At 46.2% G+C, this 23,794-nt stretch overlaps 1 long non-coding RNA gene across 11 annotated transcripts in view; it reads right to left on the reverse strand.

Annotated features, from left to right (window-relative positions):
- LOC119971332 overlaps nt 1-23,794 on the reverse strand; it is a 508,049-nt gene that overhangs the window by 33,583 nt on the left and 450,672 nt on the right. The window contains exon 10 of one of the 11 annotated variants that reach the window (XR_005461810.1): nt 2,002-2,236. The exons of the other annotated variants lie outside the window; for them this stretch is intronic. This is a non-coding gene — a long non-coding RNA (uncharacterized LOC119971332). The remainder of the gene's footprint in view (nt 1-2,001; nt 2,237-23,794) is intronic. 11 annotated transcript variants of the gene reach the window in all.

The raw sequence follows: 23,794 nt of genomic DNA on the forward strand, positions 1-23,794 counted from the left end.
AAGACTGCAGAAAATAGCAGCACAAAGGGATGTAGGAGTCCTCGTGCATAAATCACAAAAAACTAGCATGTACATTCAGCAGGTAATTGCGAAGGCAAATGGAATGTTGGCCTTTATTTAAAAGGGAATGGAGAAAAAGACTAGGGCAGTGCTGCTGGAACTATGACCGTGATTTAGCAGCCTCATCACTGCAGACGTGGTGTCGGGACAAGGCCACTGAAGATTCGTAACATTCAAAACATCTCACAAGATTCAACCGAACCTCTTGAGACATCGCGATCTCGCCCTTAATGCCCGAAAGAGGGAACATGGAGACCTGAAATGTGGTGGGCCCTCAGTGACCACATAATGGGGTACCCTCACTTGGGGTGGGGGGGGGGCATATGTGTAGGAGGTGACATTGTCCGTGGGTGAAGTGCATGTCTCCGCGCTGATGCAGGGTGGGGATGACAGCTGTGAATCATCTATGGCAGCATCCTCGGAGCTCTCCTCTGAGAGAGGCGGGGGGGGGGGGGGGGGGGGGAATGGGCTGGCGCCGTCTACTGGAGGTCCGGCAGGAGAATCAACGCGTGAATCATAGAATAATTTACAGTGCAGAAGGAGGCCATTCAGCCCATCGAGTCTGCACCGGCCCTTGGAAAGAGCACCCTGCCTAAGCCCATAACTCCACCCTATCCCCACACATCCACCCTATCCCCGTAACCCCACCTAGCATTTTCTGGACACTAAGGGGCAATTTAGCACAGCCAATCCATTTCACCTGCACATCTTTGGACTGTGGGAGGAAACCAGAGCACCCGAAGGAAACCCACGCAGACACGGGGAGAACGTGCAGACTCCGCACAGCTGTGAAGCAACTGTGCAGACCACTGTGCTACCGTTCTGCCCCTGCGTGGTCGGTGGGAGGAACTTGTCAGTCTGTATAGTATTAACAACTCACGTGTGACAGGACATCCGGTTGGGGCTGGGTGGATCCTCATATCTGTGACATACGCCTGTAGTGATCTGTACATCGGTACATACATCTGCCGGTGCATACATCTGCACAGACACCAGGGACTGCAGCACAGATGTAACAGCCACAACACCACTAGAGGGCAGCATCAGAGACGGGTACAAAGGGTCGAGCCCAAGGCAGGATCCGCCTCTTTGAGAAGCACAGAGTTAGGGAGCAGCAGCACACAGAGACAGCTCAGCATAGGCCGTTTACCTTAGTTTCACTGGTCATACCTCTTGACTGTTTTACATCTAGTTGAGCTCTGGAAGCAGAACGAACCCTTTGAATAAAGTGTTTGTGTTAACTGTAAGTCTACAGTCTTCATTCAGACTTAGAGAATAACATATGGTACCAGGTGTGATTTCAGCAAGCTAGCTAGACACCAGCAAGAGAAGGGGGCTTAAACCAGATATTCGACCACGGAAGGTCTCGCAGCATTCGGACCCTTCAGATACCAATCGGCAAGATTTACCCAATCCAACCTCCAATCCTGCTTATAATCACTGGTAATATGCATTCCAATTGGGAACTTTTTATACAACAGTTCAAAATATATCTAGAAGCTAAAGATCTAACCTCAGCGTCTGATGCCAGGAAGATAGCCTTGCTCTTATCCCTGGCTGGGCCGCAGGCACTAGAAATATATAATTCCTTTACCTACCTGGCAGGGGAGGACAAGGGAAAGCTGGAAATAATCATCAAAAAATTTGAAACCCACTGTCAATCTGGTCAATGAGATATTTGAAAGATTCAAGTTCACCAGTCGCTTGCAAAAACCGGGAAAATCTTTCAGCAGTTTTGTAACTGATATAAAATTACTAGCTCAATCCTGCAACTTTGAAAACTTCCGTGACTCCCTCATCCGAGACCAGATAGTCAATGGTATATCTGATGAGGGACTTAGAAAATCCTTATTAAAACGAAAAGACCTAAACCTAGAAACAGCCACGCAAAGATGCTCTACTTACAAAAAAGGTAAAGAAGAATATGAGGAGTTTACTTACCGGGACCAAGGCCTTCAACACGAGGTCAAGCCATTCAAAATGGTGGCCCAGGCTTCCAGAAGGCGCTCCTCGAACGGCAATCCCGCGCGTGTGAACCTGGATGCAGGCCACACGCATGCGCAGTTATCCCGAAGATTTGACACGGAAGGCCTACGGCGCATGCGCGAGCGTGGGGACAGCGTCATGACCTGTCCCCGCTGCGGACACGCCCACTTGAAAGGGTAATGTCCAGCTTCTGGAAAACAATGTTTAAAGTGTGACACATACAATCACTTTGCCTCACAGTGCACAGCTGCACTGCTAATGAAGACAACTAGACAGAAACACATGAACTTCGATGTAAAAAGCATAGATTCAACGGAGCACAAAAAACTCAATGATGAGCATTCCTCGGATGAGGATAACCTCGCTTGCGACATTTCACTTCTTGTGGACACGATCGTGACAATCGAGAAACATGACACAACAATCGCCATGCCCCACCTGGTCAACAGCATTGATTCCAGCAGTGAGTGGACTGCGACTGTGCAAGTCAATGACTTCCATTAGGGGCAGCAGGGTAGCATGGTGGTTAGCATAAATGCTTCACAGCTCCAGGGTCCCAGGTTCGATTCCCGGCTGGGTCACTGTCTGTGTGGAGTCTGCACGTCCTCCCCCTGTGTGCGTGGGTTTCCTCCGGGTGCTCCGGTTTCCTCCCACAGTCCAAAGATGTGCGGGTTAGGTGGATTGGCCATGCTAAATTGCCCGTAGTGTCCTAAAAAAAGTAAGGTTAAGGGGGGGGTTGTTGGGTTACGGGTATAGGGTGGATCGGTGGGTTTGAGTAGGGTGATCATGGCTCGGCACAACATTGAGGGCCGAAGGGCCTGTTCTGTGCTGTACTGTTCTATGTTCTATGTTCTTCAAGCTTAACTGGGGCCTCAGCTAACCTCCTCACGAGCAAGGATCTCCATTCGATTCCAGGAGACCATGAAATAATATCCGCTGCATGTCTGCTGAAGAACTACAATGGCAATCAGATCGCCTCAAAGGGATCGTGCCATCTCCGGGTGGACAACAAGACGATATGCAAGCAGCTACAATTCGAGATTGTAGACGACAACAAATCATCACTGTTAGGCGCTCAGGCCTGCAAAGACCTGCGGCTGGTGCAACGCATTTACATGCACACCCAGGATCCATCAAGCCTGGAAGCTAAAATCCACAGCATACTACAAGAAACCCCGATGTATTCAAAGGCATGGGCACCTTACCCTGCCAATACAAAATTATGCTGCAGACAGATGCCAAACCCGCCATTCAGCCGCCCAGGAGGGTTCCAACTCCACTGCGGGAGAAGGTGAAAGCGGAACTCAACAGACTGCAGTCACAAGGCGTAATATCGCGAGTCACACAGCCGACTGACTGGGTTAGCTCCATTGTCTGTGTTAATAAACCTTCTGGGGATCTTTGCATATGCATAGACCCGAAGGACCTGAACCAGAACATTCGCCAGGAACACTACCACATCCCCAAGCGTGAAGAGATCACGGGCTGGATTCTCCGACCCACCGCCGGGTCAGAGAATAGCCGGGGGCAGCACAAAGTCCGCCCCCGCCGGCCGCCGAATTCTCTGGCACTGGAGATTCGGCGGGGGCGGAAATCGCGACGTGCCAGTTGGCGGGCCCCCCCGGAGATTCTCCGGCCCGCGATGGGCCGAAGTCCCGCTGCTGTAATGCCACTCCCGCCGGCGTGAATCAAACCACCTCCCTTACCGGCAGGACTGGCGGCACGGGCGGGCTCTGGGGGGGGGTAAGGGCCGATCTGGCCCCGGGGGGTGCCCCCATGGTGGCCTGGCCCACGATGGGGGCCCACCGTGGGTCACTCTTTTCCATTGAGCTCAGGACTATTGCCAGCGCAGATGCTCTTTGGCAGGAACATCCGGACAACCCTACCGGTGATTCAATTCCGAGACCCGGATAACGCTATGGTACTCGACAAAATGCGGGTACTACGGTCCAAACAAAAACAATACTACGATCAACATGTGATCCCACTCAAGCCACTGAACGGGGGCGACATCATCAGGATCAGGGACCCAGAAGGTGGATGGTCTGAGTCAGCCACCGTGATCAGGCAGGAGGCACCGCAGTCCTACATTGTCAAGTCGTTGGCGGGAGTACTCTTTCACCGTTACCGCCGGGATCTGTTAATGCTTCGGCCTACAACGCCGGTGTTTCCCACACTGGACTTGACCAAGTCCATTAGTCCACAGGACGTTCCTAGCCAGACAACGCCAGACAATACTCTTGATGACATCAAACCGTCACCCTCACCTCCACCGTTATGACGCTCCAGCAGAAGCCGTAAGGCACCCAACCGGCTGGATTTGTAACGACACTTCAACACACCCACAAGACGAATATGAACATTTCTAACGATGGACTCATGACACTGTTAATTATTTCTGTATTACTTTATCATTTTCGCAGTGTGCAGATTTGCTTATTCTCACCACTTGTTCTGTACAGTTTTCTTGCGGCCAGTTTAGGAAACATATCTAATCAAAAGGGGGGGGGATGTAGTGATCTGTACATCTGTATATACATCTGCACATACACCAGGGATTGCAGCACAGATGTAACAGTCACAACACCACTAGAGGCAGCATCAGAGACGGGTATAAAGGGTCCAGCCCAAGGCAGGATCCGCCTCTTTGAGAAGCACAGAGCTAGTGAGCAGCAGCAGCACACAGAGACAGCTCAGCATAGGCAGTTTACCTTAGTTTCACTGGTCATACCTCTTGACTGTTTTACATCTAGTTGAGCTCTGGAAGCAGAATGAACCCTTTGAATAAAGTGTTTGTGTTAACTGTAAGTCTACAGTCTTCATTCAGGCTTAGAGAGTAACATAACGTCGACCTCCACGTTGATGACTGCTCTGTTCTCGGCCAGCACGTAACCTCCAGGGCCCATTATTCGAATGTGGTGAGGGTTCTGATGTCCGGCAAGCCGCTGCCAATCTGGACTCTTGTGACAGTGGCGAGACAACCTTTCCTGCGGGAACACAGTGAGGGCACCATTAGCTGCACAAGGCGGGCGGGAAGGAAGGGTTTTTGAGGGGGGGGGGGGTGGTTTCGGCGGGGTGGGGGGTCCGGTGCCACTCATGTGGCTCGGTGTAGGTCGTTGACCTCTTCGTGACACTGGAGGCCTGTCCTCCTTGTAATGCTGCAGGAGCTGACAGCCACTGCCACTTCATCCTGGGCGGCGCAGGCTGCCCTGTGGCTGACCCTCCGGGACACTCGGGGGAACAGGACATCTCTCCTGGTCTTGACCACATCCAAGAGCCTCACCAGGCCTGCATCTCCAAATCCTGAGGCCGGATGTCTCAACACCATGGCTGCGAGCTGAATGTGGCTGGCTGTGCAAGAGCTGTCTAAATGCTGCTCGACCTTGTTAGCGGGGACTGGCAAGCGCCGTCCAGGCAAATTGTTTGGTGAACCTTCATTTAAGGTGTGAAGTCCATGGAGTCTCCATAAGTGGACTAATTAACGTTGCATTGTAGTGCTGAGTGTGGTGAAGCTCGCGGCAGTTCCCGCTCGCCACCACAGTTAGAAATCTTCCCAGTGAATGGCACCTTCAGAAGATTTCTGGATGAATTCCACCCCAGGCAATGCACTAGTTAGACCACACCTGCAATAGCGTGAACAGTTTTGGTCCCCTTATGTAAGAAAAGGTATACTGGCATTGGACGTATTCCAGAAAGGTATCACTAGGTTAATCCCGGGTATGGAGGAATTTTCTTGCGAGGAGACTTTAAGTAGAGTGGTCTTGTACTCATTGGAGTTTAGAAGATGAGAGCCAAACTTATTAATACATAGAGAATTCTCAGGAGGCTTGACAGGGTAGATGTTGAGAGTATGTTTTCTCTTGTGGGAGAGTCTCGGACCAGAGGACATAATCTCAGAGGAAGGGTTTCAGCCAGAGATGAGGAGGAATTTCTTCTCTCAGAACGTAATGAATGATTTCCACAGAAGGCTGTTGGATCATTAAGTATGTTTGATGTTGAGATAGACAGATTTTTAATCAAGAAGGGAATTGAGGGTTAGGAGGAGAAGGTAGGAAAGTGGAGTTGAGGATTATATCAGATCAGTCATCATCTCATTGAATAGCGGAGCAGACTTGATGGGCCGAATGGCCTATTTCTGCTCCTATGCTCCTCCGTTTTATGGTTTAGAACTCCCCAATCAGCTATCCTCGAGACCCAGGTCAGAATTTTCACATCTTGGACTAAGTCCGGTGACAGGGACTGCTGAGGCAGATGGACAGCCATGTCATACCTTGCGGTCTTGACCTCATCAATTATACATCTGGGGGTTTTGTGGGGCCATATTCTGTGGCAGTGCAATCCCATTCCGGTGTTCCGGTACCTCACTTGGCATCTCACTGGTGTCAGGGTCGAGGTTCGTGCCCCACACCAGAGGGAGGATGCAAATGGGTCATTAAGAATATAGTGCCTGGCCTGGTAATAGGATGCAAATGGGACCAATTTGCACCTTACTAATGAACCGGGCACCATATTATCCGGGGACTCGTGATTCTCCGGTCCCGTGGGGCGAGATTCACGTGGGCGAGAATTAGTGCAGGTCTTGACAAGCATGTACCTGATGTGGTGTACCTCACAGTGGGCCAAAGGGGTAACTCTTAAAGAGAGTTGCCTCCAAGTCCATCGGAGCGTCACCCTCCCCCTACAATGGAAGACCTGCCCACCATCCCCACCAGACCGCCCCCCCAAATTAAATTACCCCCAGAGACCCCCTAATTAAAGAGACATCCCCAGAAGAGAAACCCCTGATTGGAAGGCCCTCAAAAACAGAGAAACATAGAAAATAGCAGGAGGAAATTCAGCCCTTCAAGCATGCTCCATCATTCATTATTTATGATCATGGCTGGTCATCCAACTCAATAGCCTAATCCCGCTTTCCCCCATATCCTTTGATCCCCTTTGCCCCAAGTGCTACATCCAACTGCTTCTTGAAAAGATTATCCGCCCCCCACGCCGGGTGGGAGAATAGCGGGAGGGCCTCCCGACATTTTTCACGCCCTCCCGCTATTCTCCCCCCCACGCGCCCGAACCACGCCACGAATCGCCGCTTTTTACGGCGAGCGGCAGTTCTCCAAGGCCGATGGGCCCAGCGGCCGGGCCTTCACGCCCGTTTTAACACGGCAGCAAACACACTTGCTCGCTGCCGTCGTGAAACGGGCGCCAGATGCCTGTTTAGGGCATCTGGGGGCCCAATTGGCACGGCTGTACCACGGCTGTGCCAAGGGGGGCATAGGCCCACGATCGGTGCCCACCGATTGCGGGTCGTGCGTCCGTAACGGATGCACTCTTTTCCCTCCGCCGCCCCGCAAGATCAAGCCGCCATGTCTTGCGGGGCGGCTGAGGGAAAAGACGCCAACTGCGCATGCGCGTGTTGGCGTTGTCCAACCCGCGCATGCGCGGCTGACGTCATCGGCCGCGTCAGCCGGCATAACGCTTGACGTGCGGCCTTGACGACCGTCATCAAGGCCGTGCCGACGTGATGCACGGGGCCGTGCTCCTCGCCCCGCCCGGCGGGGGGGGGGGGAGAATTGGCCCCGGAAGTGGGCGTGAAGGCTGCCGTGGGTCACGGCCTTTCCCATGGCAGCCTTTACGATTCTCCACATTTGCGGAGAATCTCGCCCACAATGTTTCGGCCTCAACGACTTCCTGTGGTGGTAAATTCCACAGTCCGACCACGCTCTGGGTGAAGAAATGTCTCCTCATCTCTGTCCTCGATGGTGTACCCCGTGTCCTCAGGCTATAACTCCTGGTCTAGACACCATCATAATTGGGACCATCATTCTTGCATCTACACTGTCTAGTCCTGTTAGAATTTCATAGGTTTCTATGAGATTCCCTCCTCATTTTTCTGAACTCCAAGGAATAAAATCCTAACTGATTCAATCTCTCCTCATACATCAGTCGTGCCATCCCAGGAATCAGTCTGGTAAACCTTCACTGCACTCCCTCCACAGCAAAAACATCCCTCCTCAGATAAGGAGACCAAACCTGCACACAATATTCCAGATGTGACCTTACCAAGGCCCTGTATAATTGCAGCAAGACGTTCTAGCTCCTGTACTCTAATCCTCTCGCTATGAAGGCCAACCTACTATTCGCCTTCTTTACCACTGCTATATATGCATGATTACCTTCAGTGCTGGGGCTGCATGGTGGCGCAGTGGTTACCGTTGCTGCCTCATGGTGCCGAAGGCCCAGGTTCAGTCCCGGCCCCGGGTCACTGTCCGTGTGGAGTTTGGTTCTCATACACATAACCCAAAAAAAAAGGTGTGCAGGCTAAGTGAATTGGCCACGCTAAATTGCCCCTTAATTGGAAAAAAAGAATTGGGTACACTAAATATATATATTTAAAAATGCTTACCTTCACTGACTGGTGTGAAAGGACATCCAGGTCTCGTTACAAATTCCCTTCTCCTAATTTATGGTCATTCAGATAATAGTCTACCTTTCCGTTTTTGCTACCAAGGTTATACCAAAATTATACTGCATCTGCCATTTATTTGCCCACTCAGTCAACTCGTCGAAATTACACTGAAGGATCTTTGCATCCTCCTCAAAGCTCATCTTCCTACCCAACTTGGATCATCTGCAAATTTGGAGATATTTTGTTCCCTCATTGAAATCATTACTGTAATATATATTGTGGATAGCTGGGATCTTAACACTGATCCCTACAGTACCCCACTAGTCACCGCCTTCCAATTTGTAGAATACCCTTTAATTCCTACTCTTTGTTTCCTGTTTGTCAACCAGTTTTCTATCCAGCTTAGGGCGGCATGTTGTGCAGTGGTTAGCACTGGGACTACTGAGCTGAGGACCTGGTTTCGAATCCCGGCCTTGGGTCACTGTCCATATGGAGTTTTCACATTCTCCCCATGTCTGCGTGGGTTTCATCCCCACAACCCAAAGATGTGTAGGTTAGGTGGATTGACCACGCTAAATTGTCCCTTAATTGGAAAAAAATAAATGAATAATTGGGTACTCTAAATTTATATAAAATAAATTTTCTATCCATCGCAATACAATACCCCAAGTCCAATGTGCTATACACTAATCTCTTATGCGGGACTTTGTCAAAAGCCTTCTGAAAGTCCAAATAAACCACATCCACTGGCTCCTCCTCATCGACTCTACTAGTTGCATTCTTGAAGAATTCCAGTAGATCTGTCAACCATGAATTCCCCTTCATAAATCCATGCTCACTCTGTCCAATCCTGCCACTGTTTTCTAAGTGCTATGCTAAAAAATCTTTGAGAATGGATTCTAGAATTTTCCCCACTACTGATGTGAAGCTTCTTACTGGACTATAATTCCTCATTTTCTCTCCACTTCCCTTTTTAGTAGTGGAGTTACATTAGCTACCCTCCAATCTGCAGGATCTGTTCCAGAGTCTATAGCATCCTGGAGACCCCGGTCTGGAAACTTGAGAGCAGTCCAGACAGAGGCAGTGAAAAAAATCACTGCTTTAAAACTCACCTGTGCAATACACCCTGGTTCAGGCAGAGGAAGCAGCACCTGTCAATCCCTGGAAAGAGAAAACCAGTCAGCTGGGTTTAAACCCACTGAGATCTTTCATTTCCCTTTGATATTGATATTACTTGGCTGAGATTGACAGTTTCCACACCCATCCAGCTGTCTGCATTGGTCCATTCATGTCCCTTCACACTTGCGACTTTGAAGTAGTCAGCTGTGAAACTAACCACAATGTTTATAAACATCAGCTTTGATTTACAGCTCCTTGACCTCATCAAAGAGAAGTCTTACAACACCAGGTTAAAGTCCAACAGGTTTGTTTGGAATCATGAGCTTTTGGAGCGCAGCTCCTTCATCAGATAAATGCGGAAGGAGCTGTGCTCCAAAAGCTGGTGATTCCAAACAAACCTGTTGGACTTTAACCTGGTGTTGTAAGACTTCTTACTGTGCCCACCCCAGTCCAACGCCGGCATCTCCACATCACATCAAGGAGAGTTGGTGCTTTCTGTTAGTTTCACAACTGACTACTTCAAAGTCAATATCAAAGAGTTAAGTACTGTCAATTTCCAGCTGAGCACTTCAAAATCACGCAATTGTGAAGGGGGATAATTGGAATGCAGTTCTCTATGAAGTGGTTGATGTTTGTAAACATTGTCAGAGCACTGTGTGCATATGGAAACTGTCAATCACAGCCCACTAAGGGAAATGAATGAATGCCTTGCAGCTCTAGGATATGAAGGGTATAAACACTGCTTTTTGTTTGCAGGAATTGACGCATGGTGATTCCTCTGTCTGAGTTAGCAGGTGTTTTCTCAGGTGAGTGTTACAACAGTGATTTTCTTTCACTGCCTGGACTGCTCACTTCCAGACAGGGTTCTCATGTCTGTGGGTCTCTGTGCATGGGGGGGGGGGGGGGGGGGGGGGGGGGGAGAGAAGAGTTGGTGAGGGGGTGGGGGGGGGAGGGTCTGGAATTGTGGGGGGGGGGGTTAAAAGTGTTGCTGGTGTTAACAGTGTTATGGGATAGGAACAGGTCGGATAAAATGAAGGTTCAAAATGGCTTCAGGAAATGGCAGCCACTTCTTTACCACCAGCATTATCCCTGACATCAGTCTTCAGGAGATAATCATGCAATTGCTAGCCTCTGCCTGTGGATGACCTTTAAAGTGCAGACTGCAGTTTTTTTCATGGTGTTCTGACCTCCCAACTGTGCACTTTCCTCCTGTGAATTGACAAGTCACAAACACTGCAAGGTTGCAATGCCCTTGGAAAATACCTGTTTATTGCTTCATTAACAACTTCAATTGGCTTCCCATTGCTGCGGGATGGGTTGCTGTCAATGCACAGAAGCCATCTCTGGGAAAAGCAGGAGATGGGAACATTTTGACATTCCTGTCCAAGGCCATTTTTATAATTTTCCTAATTTCTCCCAGATGCAAGGGCCAGAAATTTCAAAATTAGTCCCAAGCCGTGCCTCCAAAATGCAACAGAGCAGCACTCAGGCATGCAAGGATCCAATGGCCAATTTTGTAAGCCACTCTCACAGAGTGTTTGATCTCTGTGCAAACTCATAGCCCTTGGTCCATTTACCCAGTACACACCTTGTACAGAGCCAATGTACCGTACAATAACAGTGGCATGTGTGGAACACTGATTTATAAATCTTCATTTGAAAAAGTACACTGGTCTCACAACCTTGTAAAAATGTCAATCAAAGCATCAATAAGAAGATTCAAACACTTCACACCTCTTAATCTTGTGCAAATAAACATTGCGACATTGACAAAAGAGATCATTAAAAAAACTTATTGTACCATATAAAGATGTTAATAAAGCAAAGTTAACAAAGTTCTCTGCAGCTGTCAAAACAAACTTGCATTCAGATAATCCTTTCATGAGTCTGGGCTCTCCCAAGTTTAACTGTACATAATAGACATGGGCCTTTAAGGCACCTTGCATAACTTTGAGAAAAGGATTGTGTCCTTATCTAAGGGCTGTGTCCGTCGAGCTGGGGTACAAAGCGGGGCTGGGCATGTGCCACGGTTGGACGAGGTACCGCCATCTGGGCCCCATGTCACAACATGTAACTTTAGGGTCCCTTACTATAACTCACTATCAAATAATATGTTCAAGCAAAAACGCATAACAGCACAAAGGAAACTCTGGCACAAGTAAAATAGTTTGAAGTGTATGAGGTAAATCTATTCCCTGTGTCACCCAGTTTCTGTGCCTAGATCTTCCCATGTAACAATGTATGGTACTGTTCAATAATTTGATTTCCCAGTGCTTCCTTTGAGCCTACCATAGTGGAAGAAGAAAGTGGTGGCTTTCAGTGAGGATTCCCTGGAATGGGAGAGTTAATTGAGTCTTTCAGTAAGGCGAGATATCTCTGAAACGAACATGGTCTGTTGGACCTTGCTATTTTCATGGCCCTGCCTGCCTTCTGATTCTGCATGAGTCTTTCAGGGAACAAATGGCTGACATAGATGATTTCTGGTGCCAGAATTCTAAGGCTCTCTGTAAAGTAAGCTGTTCTCCCTCCATATGGAAACCAAGAGATGCTCATTTGTATGCCAGAAATGCAAAATGTACAAGGGCAAGTATGCTACTTGCCGTCAGGTTGCCCTAGTCGAAACTTAGCTCCATAGATTAAGCTTCAAACCTACTTCTTCGATTAAGCATTTGATCATTTGTCATAATATCTCCTTTTTGGGATTGGTTTCGATTTTACTACACTAAGGGTGCTATAAAAATGTGAGTTGTTGCAGATGGGTCACTTTGTGGCAATTCTCACAAAGGCCTGTTATCATCTGCCTGCCTTCTTAACAGAGGAATAATGTATGCTTGGGGAGACTCACAAACCATAGGATTAAATGACAATTTAATAGGTTTAAAATAGGATTAAATGATAATTTATCTTAACGATTCATCCCTGTTATTTTTTGTTCAATTAAAAGATGACTCAGTAGCATAGATTGTAAAGGTATTCACATTTTTGTGGTGGAGGTCAACTTCAATATGGTACAGTTAATGTGGCTATAATGCTGATCTATACACTTTGCACCTGAGTTTTGCATCTGTGATTGGCAGGAGTAAAGGGGCAAAGTGCATAGGTCAGCAGCTTGAATATATAAACCTAGAATTGACCTTTGTGAAAAATCTAACTAGCTCCTTGACAGATGGAGTTAGGAAGGCCTTCCTTATGGACAGGGAAGTGTTCCTAAGTCCAACCTGTTTTCAGGGACGAGGATAATCATGTGGTGAATTAAGTTACTGTACATTGTATTTGACTTTTTGTGTGACATTTATTTGAAACATTTTAAATGATTTTAACACAATTATTATAATTTGTGATATCATTAATTGCTTAAAATATGTCAAAATATGCATTTCAATAAAGTTATGGTCAAACCATAGGTACAAGAAGAACATTTCAAATTACTGTCTGCCATAACATCAACTATCTGGAAAATATCTTAATATAAATAGTATAAACTTCAATGTTATCTATTTGTTCACCTACCTATCTGGCTAGTGCCTATGTTCTGGCATTAAATTGTACCTATATCAGGCACATTTCCACATCATCTGACTAGCTCAGATCGAAAGTCATAAATTGTAATTCAAACATACTATTGCAATTAATTCATATGCCAATGTTCTAGAAAGGAGAAGCTGGATAAAGTGAACTCAAAATATTTGTTGCAGTTTTATTCTTGATTAAGGATTTAAATAAGTGCGCAACAATAATAAAGTCACAAGAAGATTTTTTCCCCCTGCATCAGATGATTAAATTTACATATGAGACTGATTTCTATATTTTTTCACACGTTTGAAGGCCTAAACCTCTCTTTGCAGTTTGGGCTTAGACTCTAAATGGAGATCTCTGCATCATCTGTCATTTTAGGATTTATGCGAATCCTTGTTTAAGATATGTGTGGACACTTCTGATTGGAAATGAACTGGATGCCATCTTGACGATGGTGCTGTTGCCCGTTTTGATCCCAACAGCGTTTCCAATACTGTTGCTAATATTAATGATAATGTTGGTGAACCACTAGCCTTCCCTTATATCGATCAAATGACCATATATTTAGTTCAAAAGATGGTTTATGTACATACACAAGAGTTATGTCGACATGCAAACACATTGGGCGGTATTCTCTACCCCCACGCCGGGTGGGTGAATCGCCGGGGTGCCGCACTAGTCGCGCCGGCGAAAGAAATGACAGTCCCGCGGGCGGCGTTCACCCCTGGTCGCTGCCGGTGGGAACTGTGCGGGAACACTGAGGAGGGGGGGGGGGGAGGTCTGTGTGGAGGGGAGGGGGGCTCCTTCACCTGTCGGGGCCAGAATAGGTCGTGCCCAGGCCCTGTTCGCGCCGTCGTGAAATGCGACGGCGTTCACGACAGCACGGGCACTTAGTCCCGGGAGCGGAGAATACCACCCAATATCTACAACGAGTTAAACTACACCTATCAACTACAATAACCTATTCTTAACTTCAGGGCAACCGCCACTGTGCAAATGGATAAGGCCTTTATCTGGATTTCACTTGGCTGGTTTGAAGAAAGTGGCTCTGTCTCTGCTGGCCTCATCTGTCAGGTAGCGATCGTTGGTCTTGAACTTGGCTGACTGTTCCTGCTACGATTGGGTTGGCACAGGCACATGGCTGTACTCTCTTTTATCCTCTGGGATTTCGTGCTCTTTGGGGCGGTCCTTAACCTTAGACCCAATAGTTCGACAGGGCTCTGATCACTGTCTTCGATTTCGGCCAATAAAGCGGCGGGTGCCTTGGTAGCTGGGCGGGTCCTTAGCGGCCATTGACCTTGGCAGTTGGGCTTTCTGAGTAAAGGGAGTGGCGCCGATCAGTCTGTGGCTGTTGGCTTGATTGGAGTTCTATTATCCTGGGAAAATTGGCCATTAAAATGCAAACGAGCGGGGGGGGGGTGGGGGGTTGCAATCAGGTCTGGTTACCTGTGTTTTAAATACATGTCGGCTATGTATCTGTCTGAGTCCTGGGTTGGCCATAATTCCCATGGTCCTTTGCAGGTGGCCATCTTAGATGGCTCCAGTGCACATGTACACCTAACAACCACCAGCTGGATTATTTCTGCTGGCTGTTGATGTAATTGAACTCATTTGTGGAGCTTTCCTATATTTGGCTAAAGTTTCAATAGTCTTCAGAGAGTGATCTGGTTAGTGTGTAAATACTTCCTTAAAATTTCAAATCTTGAGCTGAAATAAACTGTTGCCAGACATGGGGTGGCCGGATAGAGCTTCACGTGGGAACTAAACATATATGGGGGAATGAAGAGAGGCCTCGCAGTGCAGGACATGCCGATGGAAGAGGAGAGAGGGAGAATGGCTCTCAGCAGGAGGGCATATCTGTCAAAGGTCTTTCGGAAATCGTTCCTTCACCTCAACTTCAACAAGGACAAATGTTTCAAATGTTTGCGCTTCGCAAGAGGGTCCAGGACAAAAACCTCTTAATTGCTTCAGCCACAACTGCAACCTCAAATTGGAGTGAGAGAGCATTGTCTGTGACTGTCAGGTGAATATGACTCTTAATGTGCATGTGTTTGGTTTCTTCCAGGTTGCTATTGGAGATAGTGGGAGCCAGTTTAGTAGATAATGGGGAGCCGATGGATGTGGTATATCTGGATTTCCAGAAAGCCTTTGACAAGGTGCCACACAAAAGGTTGCTGCATAAGATAAAGATGCATGGCATTAAGGGTAAAGTAGTAGCATGGATAGAGGATTAGTTAATTAATAGAAAGCAAAGAGTGGGGATTAATGGGTGTTTCTCTGGTTGGCAATCAGTAGCTAGTGGTGTCCCTCAGGGATCCGTGTTGGGCCCACAATTGTTCACAATTTACATAGATGATTTGGAGTTGGGGACCAAGGGCAATGTGTCCAAGTTTTCAGATGACACTAAGATGAGTGGTAAAGCGAAAAGTGCAGAGGATACTGGAAGTCGGCAGAGGGATTTGGATAGGTTAAGTGAATGGGCTAGGGTCTGGCAGATGGAATACAATGTTGAGAAATGTGAGGTTATCCATTTTGGTAGGAATAACAGCAAACGGGATTATTATTTAAACGATAAAATATTAAAGCATGCCGCTGTTCAGAGAGACTTGGGTGTGCTAGTGCATGAGTCACAGAAGGTTGGTTTACAGGTGCAACAGGTGATTAAGAAGGCAAATGGAATTTTGTCCTTCATTGCTAGAGGGATGGAGTTTAAGACTAGGGAGGTTATGTTGCAATTGTATAAGGTGTTAGTGAGGCCACACCTGGAGTATTGTGTTCAGTTTTGGTCTCCTTACTTGAGAAAGGACGTACTAGCACTGGAGGGTGTGCAGAGGAGATTCACTAGGTTAATCCCAGAGCTGAAGGGGTTAGATTATGAGGAGAGGTTGAGTAGACTGGGACTGTACTCATTGGAATTTAGAAGGATGAGGGGGGATCTTATAGAAACATTTAAAATTATGAAGGGAATAGATAGGATAGATGCGGGCAGGTTGTTTCCACTGGCGGGTGAAAGCAGAACTAGGGGACATAGCCTCAAAATAAGGGGAAGTAGATTTAGGACTGAGTTTAGGAGGAACTTCTTCACCCAAAGGGTTGTGAATCTATGGAATTCCTTGCCCAGTGAAGCAGTTAAGGCTCCTTCATTATATGTTTTTAAGGTAAAGATAGATAGTTTTTTGAAGAATAAAGGGATTAAGGGTTATGGTGTTCGGGCCGGAAAGTGGAGCTGAGTCCACAAAAGATCAGCCATGATCTCATTGAATGGCGGAGCAGGCTCGAGGGGCCAGATGGCCCACTCCTGCTCCTAGTTCTTATGTTTAGCTCACTTGGCTAGACAGCTAGATCGTGATGCAGAGCGAGGCCAGCAGCGCAGGTTCATTTCCCGTGCCGGCTAAAGTTATTCATGAAGGCCCCACCCTTCTGAACCCCCCTTCACCCCGTCTGAGGTGTGGTGATCCTCAGGTTAAATCACCGCCAGTCTGCTCTCCCTCTCAAAGGTGAAAGCAGCCGATGGTCATCTGGGACTATGGCGACTTTACTTTACTGGAGAAATAAGCAACAGAGTGCCCTCTGGCAATCTGGTACCTCCGTTATCCTTCCCCTAGCCCTGGCTCCTACGCATTTGTGTCCAGTGTATCACCATGTGCAGATCCCTGCTTTATTCTAATTTCTAAAGTATGCAGTGTCAATCTCTGAATTAGTGGCTTCAGCTTCCTTGTCTTCTTTCTCTTTCTCCATTGACTGGAAAGGTTCTAGTTCTTGGATAGCTGAAATGAAGCGGCATAGGTTTAGCTGTGGGAAGAGAGAAGTAAGAAATGCGTACCATATGATTCAGAAGAGATAGGAAGATCAGAGGGAAGAGGGATGAGAGGAGAAAGTGGATTAAGTATGCAGATACGCTCATTGATTCCTTCAGACCCACCAGTAGCCATGACCTCAATGATGCACCTTCCCATAATGGTCAGCACTGTCTCCTCCATGGGAGTTAAAACATGCAGATACATTTGTCTTATCCAATTCCTTCCTTCTGTCTGCTGTTAGGTACCACCTTTTCTTACAAGGTAATGAAAACTGTGCCAATGTTCTGCAATATACTTATGTAACATGGCTGCTATGGTTGAATAGCTGACAATGGGTGTGAGCTGTGTGTTGTGCATGTAAGGCTTACAACAGTGCTAAATATGTGAGGGTAACATAAAGCATATCAACTGAAGTGTTGAGTAATGATTGATAGAGATTGATGGTGGGGGAGGCTATACAAACACACAAATTGGAAGCAGGAGTATGCCACTCGGCCCCTTGAGCCTGCTCCAGCATTCAATTAGATCATGGCTGATCTGATTGTAACCACAACCCTGCATTCCTGCCTACCACTGATCACCTTTCACCGCTTTGTGAATCAAGAATCTATCAAAATCAGCCTTAAAAATATTCAAAGATCACGCTCCACAGCTTTTTGAGGAAGAGAGTTCCAGAGCCTCATGGCTCTCTGAGAGAAATAATTTCCCCACATCTCTGTCTTAAATGAGTGACCCCCTATTTCAATAAGTGACCCCTATTTCTAGATTCTTTGAACAGAAGAAACATCCTCTCCACATCCACCCTGTCAAAGGCCCCTTAAAGGTTGATTAAGATGGCTCCTACCCTTCTGAATCCAGTGGATACAAACTTAACCTGTCCAATCTTTCCTCATAAGACAACCCGCCCATTCCTGGTATTGGTCTAGTAAACCTTCTCACTTCAGAAACGCATTTACATCTTCCCTTAAATAAGGAGACTGTATACAATACCCCAGATGTGGTCTCACCAATGCCCTGTATAACTGAAGCATAACCTCCCTACTTGTGTAATCAATTCCCTTCACAATAAACAATAACATTCTACTAGCTTTCCTTATTGCTTGTTGTACCTGTATCATGGACTGGAGACCCACTGGAGATCCAGATCCTTCAGAATCTCAGAGCTCTACAATCTCTAATCATTTAAATAATAAGCATCTTTTTTATTCTTCCTCCAAAAAAATGGAGAATTCCACATTTGCCCATATTATGCTTCATTTGTCAAATCTTTGTTCACTCACTTAACCTATTGATATCCCTTTGTAACTTCTTTATGTCCGCTTCACAACTTACTATCCTACCCCTCTTTGTGTCATCAGCAAATTCTCCTCCCTCCCTTCCATTCCTTGATTTACAACTATTTCTGAGATGTTACTCGAGTCCTCTATAGTGAAGGCAAAATACCTATTTAATTCTTCCACCATAGCCTTACTTTCCATTATGAATTCCCAAGACTCACTTTATATGGGACCAACATTCATTTTGTTAACTGTTTTCTTTTTAAAATATCTATGGAAACTCTTACTTGTCTGTCTTTATATTACTAGCTAGCTTTCTTCCGTACTCTAATTTTTCCCTCCTTATTAATCTTTTTGGGTGGAATGCACTGAGCAGTGGATCAGGCTGGTAATATAATTGGTAGGATGTGCCAGTTGAAGGTGAACTCACCTCTTCCCACACTGTATCAATGTTGTTAGAGTAACACCCATAGCATCTGCCACCATTTTGTTTTCACTGATCCGGAGCTTATGTCTGGAAGACCTCCTGCCGCTTTTATCCCGACACCCTGGAAATACAGGACATCTCTCCTCCTTCCTCCCTCTTCATTGCTCAAAGTGTGGCAGTCCAGATTGACTTTTGAAAAACTCACCACTTCTTTTGGCTGCAATGCACCTCCCTTTAAGAGGTGCACTGGTATCAATAGCTCTGCGATATATGGCCCCAGCTGACGGTTGTAGCAGAATCTGTCAATTATTTTACCGCACTACCTGCATGACAATGAATGGGCACTGACCACCTAAATCAAGAACCTTGGTTAGTAAGTTAGTGGTAAATATTATTTGCAATTTTAAATTCACTACCACCCCTTTCAAGCTAAAAAAGGAGGCAACAGAGACAAACATTATAGTCATAGGGGATACCCAAAAACAAATATGGGGATGGTGGTTCATAATTAACATGTGACTGTTCATTGCGGCGGAGGCAGTATGGTAAATAAAAAGGCACACGGGTCGGGTTGTAATAAGGGAAGAGGCATGCCAGTGCTCACACTGAAACAAGTTATAACCTCATTATGCTGTATAAATCTATTGTCCATTGACAAATGCCATTTCTGTGGTCTTTAGCAGGATACCTGACCAGTAGTGAAACTGTAAAACAGACGGAATCATTGGAACCAACTCTGTCAAGCCTAAAGATTACTTTTATTGACAGACATTTGGTTTCAGGATGAGCTTCATTGCCTTCCCTACTCCTTATTGATAATCATTCACTCCTTCATTAATGCTCTACATACCCAATTCCCAAACAGCTCAGCCTTTCATCTTAATCCATTGCTGCAGGCATGGTTTCTGTGGCTGACCTGTTGGGTTAACTGCTATCATAAAATAGTGAGCTGACCATCAGTGCAGGCCCACCTGATGTACGCTGAGGACCAAAGATCCAGGCACATATTTTTCCTAGATTGGTCGTCCTTTTAGCTCAAGGGAGGTGCCAGACACACCTGTCCCTGCAGTTCTTAGAATGCCACAGTCTGAGTGCGTGCAATGTGCACAATGCATCAGTAGGATTCTGCTAGGCACTTGCCTGTCAGTTTCTAACAGTATAAAGACACCACCATTTAAATAGTCCAAAAACCATTTGCCAATGCCACAGGGGTCAAAGGTGCCAATTATAATGTTTTAGATATGCCTGCTGCTATAAGTGCACTTTGCCACATTGTTTTTATCTTGCTCTGCCACTAATGTCCTTTCACATTCAATTAGATTAAAGAATTCCATCTGTTTCTCTAATAAAGTACAGCTCTACTGTTACTCTTGGTCCTACACCAAAACCTCCCCACACCTCCCACAAAGTGCACAATCAAAGTTAGCAGCAAGGACATTGCAGACATAGAGCTGTGTGTGACCCAGTACAATGAGCCCTTCTTGCAGAAACTCGTGCAATATAACCTACACTTCAGTCGGCACACGAGAGGACATTAGGTGATAGGCTACACCAACTCTTATTTGCAGGATATTGCCACGCCTTGTATTTTGTTTTATTTTGTTTATGGCAGTAACTTTTTAGTCCTTTCTTTATTCAGCCTTGACTTAATCCACTGATGAGATGAGTTTCCTTCTCATCTACTCTAAATCCTTGCCAATTTTTCATTCCTTTACTTGCCCATTCCCTTTAATTTTTGTGTACTTTTATGTTAAACTCATTGGTGTAATCCTTTCACAAATCTAAACTTATACTGGAAGCAAATTAGATAATCTTGGAAAACTGGGTGCATACAGCACACTTCCCTTTACTGCTTGTCTGAAATTTGTTAATACCTATTCTACTGTAATTTGTACGAATATTTAAGCTGGAGCAACCAATGTGTAATAAAAGCAACAACTGAATAGTACCACCAGAAACAGTATTCAGACACCCATGTGGAAGGGTAATGAAAGTTGGAAATGTCTTCTCCATTACTCATTCATAGATGTAGTTATGTAACTATGGCATGAGAAGGGAATGTATTTGTTACTTTTTTTTTCTGCAGTAGGTTAGGAAAACAATACTGATCCATTTCCAGGAACCAATCAAAAATGAAAAAAAGAACGCTTCCCATTTTAGTGGTATGCTTGCAAACTATGTTCCAAATACTTTCAATCAAAATGTCCATCTTGCCCATTTCCCCATCCTAGCATTTCCTAATCGAAAAGTACACACTCTGACTAACTATGAAGGATCTGTTAGTATTTAATAAACACAGAGTTTAATATTTGTGAGTAAAACATATCAATGCTGCATTCAGCTTTAGCAAATAAAGCCAGGCAGGTGGAAGGGGTATCAGTGGAAGAGCATTCTGATAATAGTGATCATAATTCAGCTAGATTCAACCTAGTCATGGAAAAGGACACAGATAAATCAAGAGTAAAAGTTTATAGTTTTGAATTGTGGAAAAATCCATTTAACCAGGCTGAGATGTGATTTTTCAAAAGTGAACTGGAAACAGCTACTTGAAAGTAAGTGGGCGCGATTCTGCGCAAATGAGGAGAATCGTAAAGGCTGCCGTGGGACAGGCAGTGACCCACGGCAGCCTTCACGGCCACTTCCGGGGCCGATTCTCCCCCCGGGCGGGGCTAGGAGCGCAGCCCCGTGCGTCATGGCGGCGCGGCCTTGACGACGGTCATCAAGGCTGTACGTCAAGCGTCACGGCGGCTGACGCAGCCGATGACGTCAGCCGCGCATGCGCAGGTTGGACAACGCCAACCCGCGCATGCGCAGTTGGCGTCTTTCTTCTCAGCTGCCCGGCAAGACGTGGCAGCTTGATCTTGCTGGGCGGCGGAGGGGAAAGAGTGCGTCTGTTTTGGACGCTGGCCCGACGATCGGTGGGACCGATCGCGGGCCTGTCCCCTCCCGAGCACAGTCGTGGTGCTCCCGAGCCAATTGGGCCTTTAGATGCCAGAAACGGGCATCTGGCGGCCGTTTCACGACGGCAGCGAGCAGGTGTGTTTGCTGTTGTGGTGAAACGGGCGTGAAGGGCCAGCCGCTCGGCCCATCTGCCTCAGAGAATCGCCGCTCGCCAGAAACTCGCCGGCGATTCGTGGCATGTGTCAGGCATTGGGGGGGGGGGGGAGAGAGAATAGCGGGAGGGCGTGAAAAATGTCGGGAGGCCCTCCCGCTATTCTCCCACCCGGCGTGGGGGGCGGAGAATCGCGCCCAGTGTGTCAGAGTAGTGGGCGACATTCAAGTAAAAGATAGCGAGGATTCAGAACAAATACGTTCCCAGAAAGAAAAGTCATGGGCCTCCAAATCTAGGGGTGGGATTCTTCAGCCATGCACCCCCGGCGACCGGATATTCCCACCCGAGTTCAATGGACCTTTACGTGGTCTGCGTCCCGTCCGTGGCGATCTTGCGGGGTGGAAGAATCCAGTCTTAGATTTCTGGAGGTCAAAGGACATACAGAGTAGGATAAGGCAAAAAGGAAAAGCTTACATCAGGTACCAACAGCAAAATCTATAGAAAGCCGATCAGAAGGAGTATCGGAAGTGCAAGGGAAGAAATTAAAAAGAATATTGGGAAAGCAAAGAGATGACATGGGAAATTATTGGCAAGTACAAAACTATTGGCTAGTAAAATCAAGAAAAATGCAAAGATGTTGTATAAATACATAAAGAGATAGAGGATAACAACAAAAAAGTAGGATCAATTAGAAACCAAAAACATAATTTGTATGTGGAGGTGGAAAACATGGGCACAGTTCTTAATAAATATTTTGTTCCTGTCTTCAGATAGGAGGGGGCTATGCAGATCTTGTAGTTAAGGAGAAGTGAGAAATATTGAATGATACAAACAAAGTAAGAGAGGAAATATTAGTGCATTGAATTCTTGAAACTCGATAAATTGCTAGGCTGGGATGAAATGTTTCCCATGCCTCTGAATTAGGGGCAGGAGTAAGCCATTTGGCCCCTCATGCCTGCGCCATCATTCAAAAAGACCATGGTTTATCATCCTAGCTCCTAAGAGAAGGAAGGGAAGAAATAGAAGATGCTCTGACCATCATTTTCCATTCATCTGGCTCCGGGTGTGGTGCTGGAGGATTGGAGAACTACCAATGTTGTATCATAGTTCAAAAAGGGCGGAAGGTCTGAGTAATTAATAGTCTAGTTAGCGTAACCTCGATGGTGACAAAGGCATTGGAAGAAAATATTTGGGACACTATTACTAATCATTGAGAAAAGCATGGATTAATCAAGATCAGTCACCATGGATTTGTTGAGGGAAGATGATGTCTGACTAATTTGATTTAGTTTTTTGAGGAGACAACAAGTAGTAACACATTTAATGGGCGAGGTGGATTTTAGTAAGGTTTGTGGCAAGGGCCCACATAGCAGGTTGGTCAGAAAAGTAAGAGCCCATGGAATCCCAGGATAAGTGGCAAATTGGATCCAAAATTGGCTCAGGAGCAATTGGTGTTATTGTAACTGGAAGGCTATTTCCAGGGGGTTCCATAGGGATCAGTGCTAAATTTCTTGCTTTGTGTGGTGTTTAGCAATGATTTAGACATAACTGTAGGACGCGTGATTAAGAAGTTTACAGATGATACAAAAAATGGTTGTGTGGTTGATCGTGAGGAAGACAATTGTAGATTGAAGGAAGATATCAATCAATGGAACAAGTGGACAGAAAAGTGACTAATGGAATTAAATCCAGAAGTTAGGACTTTTTTTTAGAGAAAAGAAGGCTGAGGAAAGATTTAGTAGAAGTATTCAAAATCGTGAGGGGTCTCAATGGGGTAGATGGGAAGAAACTGTTCTCATTCATGAAAGGATCGAGAATGAGAGGACACAGGTTTAAAATAATTGGCAAAAGAAACAAAAACAACATGAGGGGAAACTTTTTCACCCAGCGAGTGGTTCAGGTCTGGAACACACTGCCGAAGGGTTTGGTGTAGGCAGGTTCAATTGGAGCATTCAAAAGAGAATTAGACAGTTATCTAAAAAGGAAGAATGTCCAGAGTTACAGAGAGAAATCAGGTAAATGGTACGAAGTGAATTGCTCATTCCAAGATTGGTGCTGATAGAATGGGCCAAATAACCTCCTTCTGCTTTGTAAAAATACTGTATTTCAATTCTGCCGTCATTCTATGTTTAAAATACACTGCAAAATAATTTCTGG

The sequence above is a fragment of the Scyliorhinus canicula genome, chromosome 9 (genome assembly GCF_902713615.1).
Source record: "Scyliorhinus canicula chromosome 9, sScyCan1.1, whole genome shotgun sequence".
Lineage (NCBI taxonomy): Eukaryota > Metazoa > Chordata > Chondrichthyes > Carcharhiniformes > Scyliorhinidae > Scyliorhinus > Scyliorhinus canicula.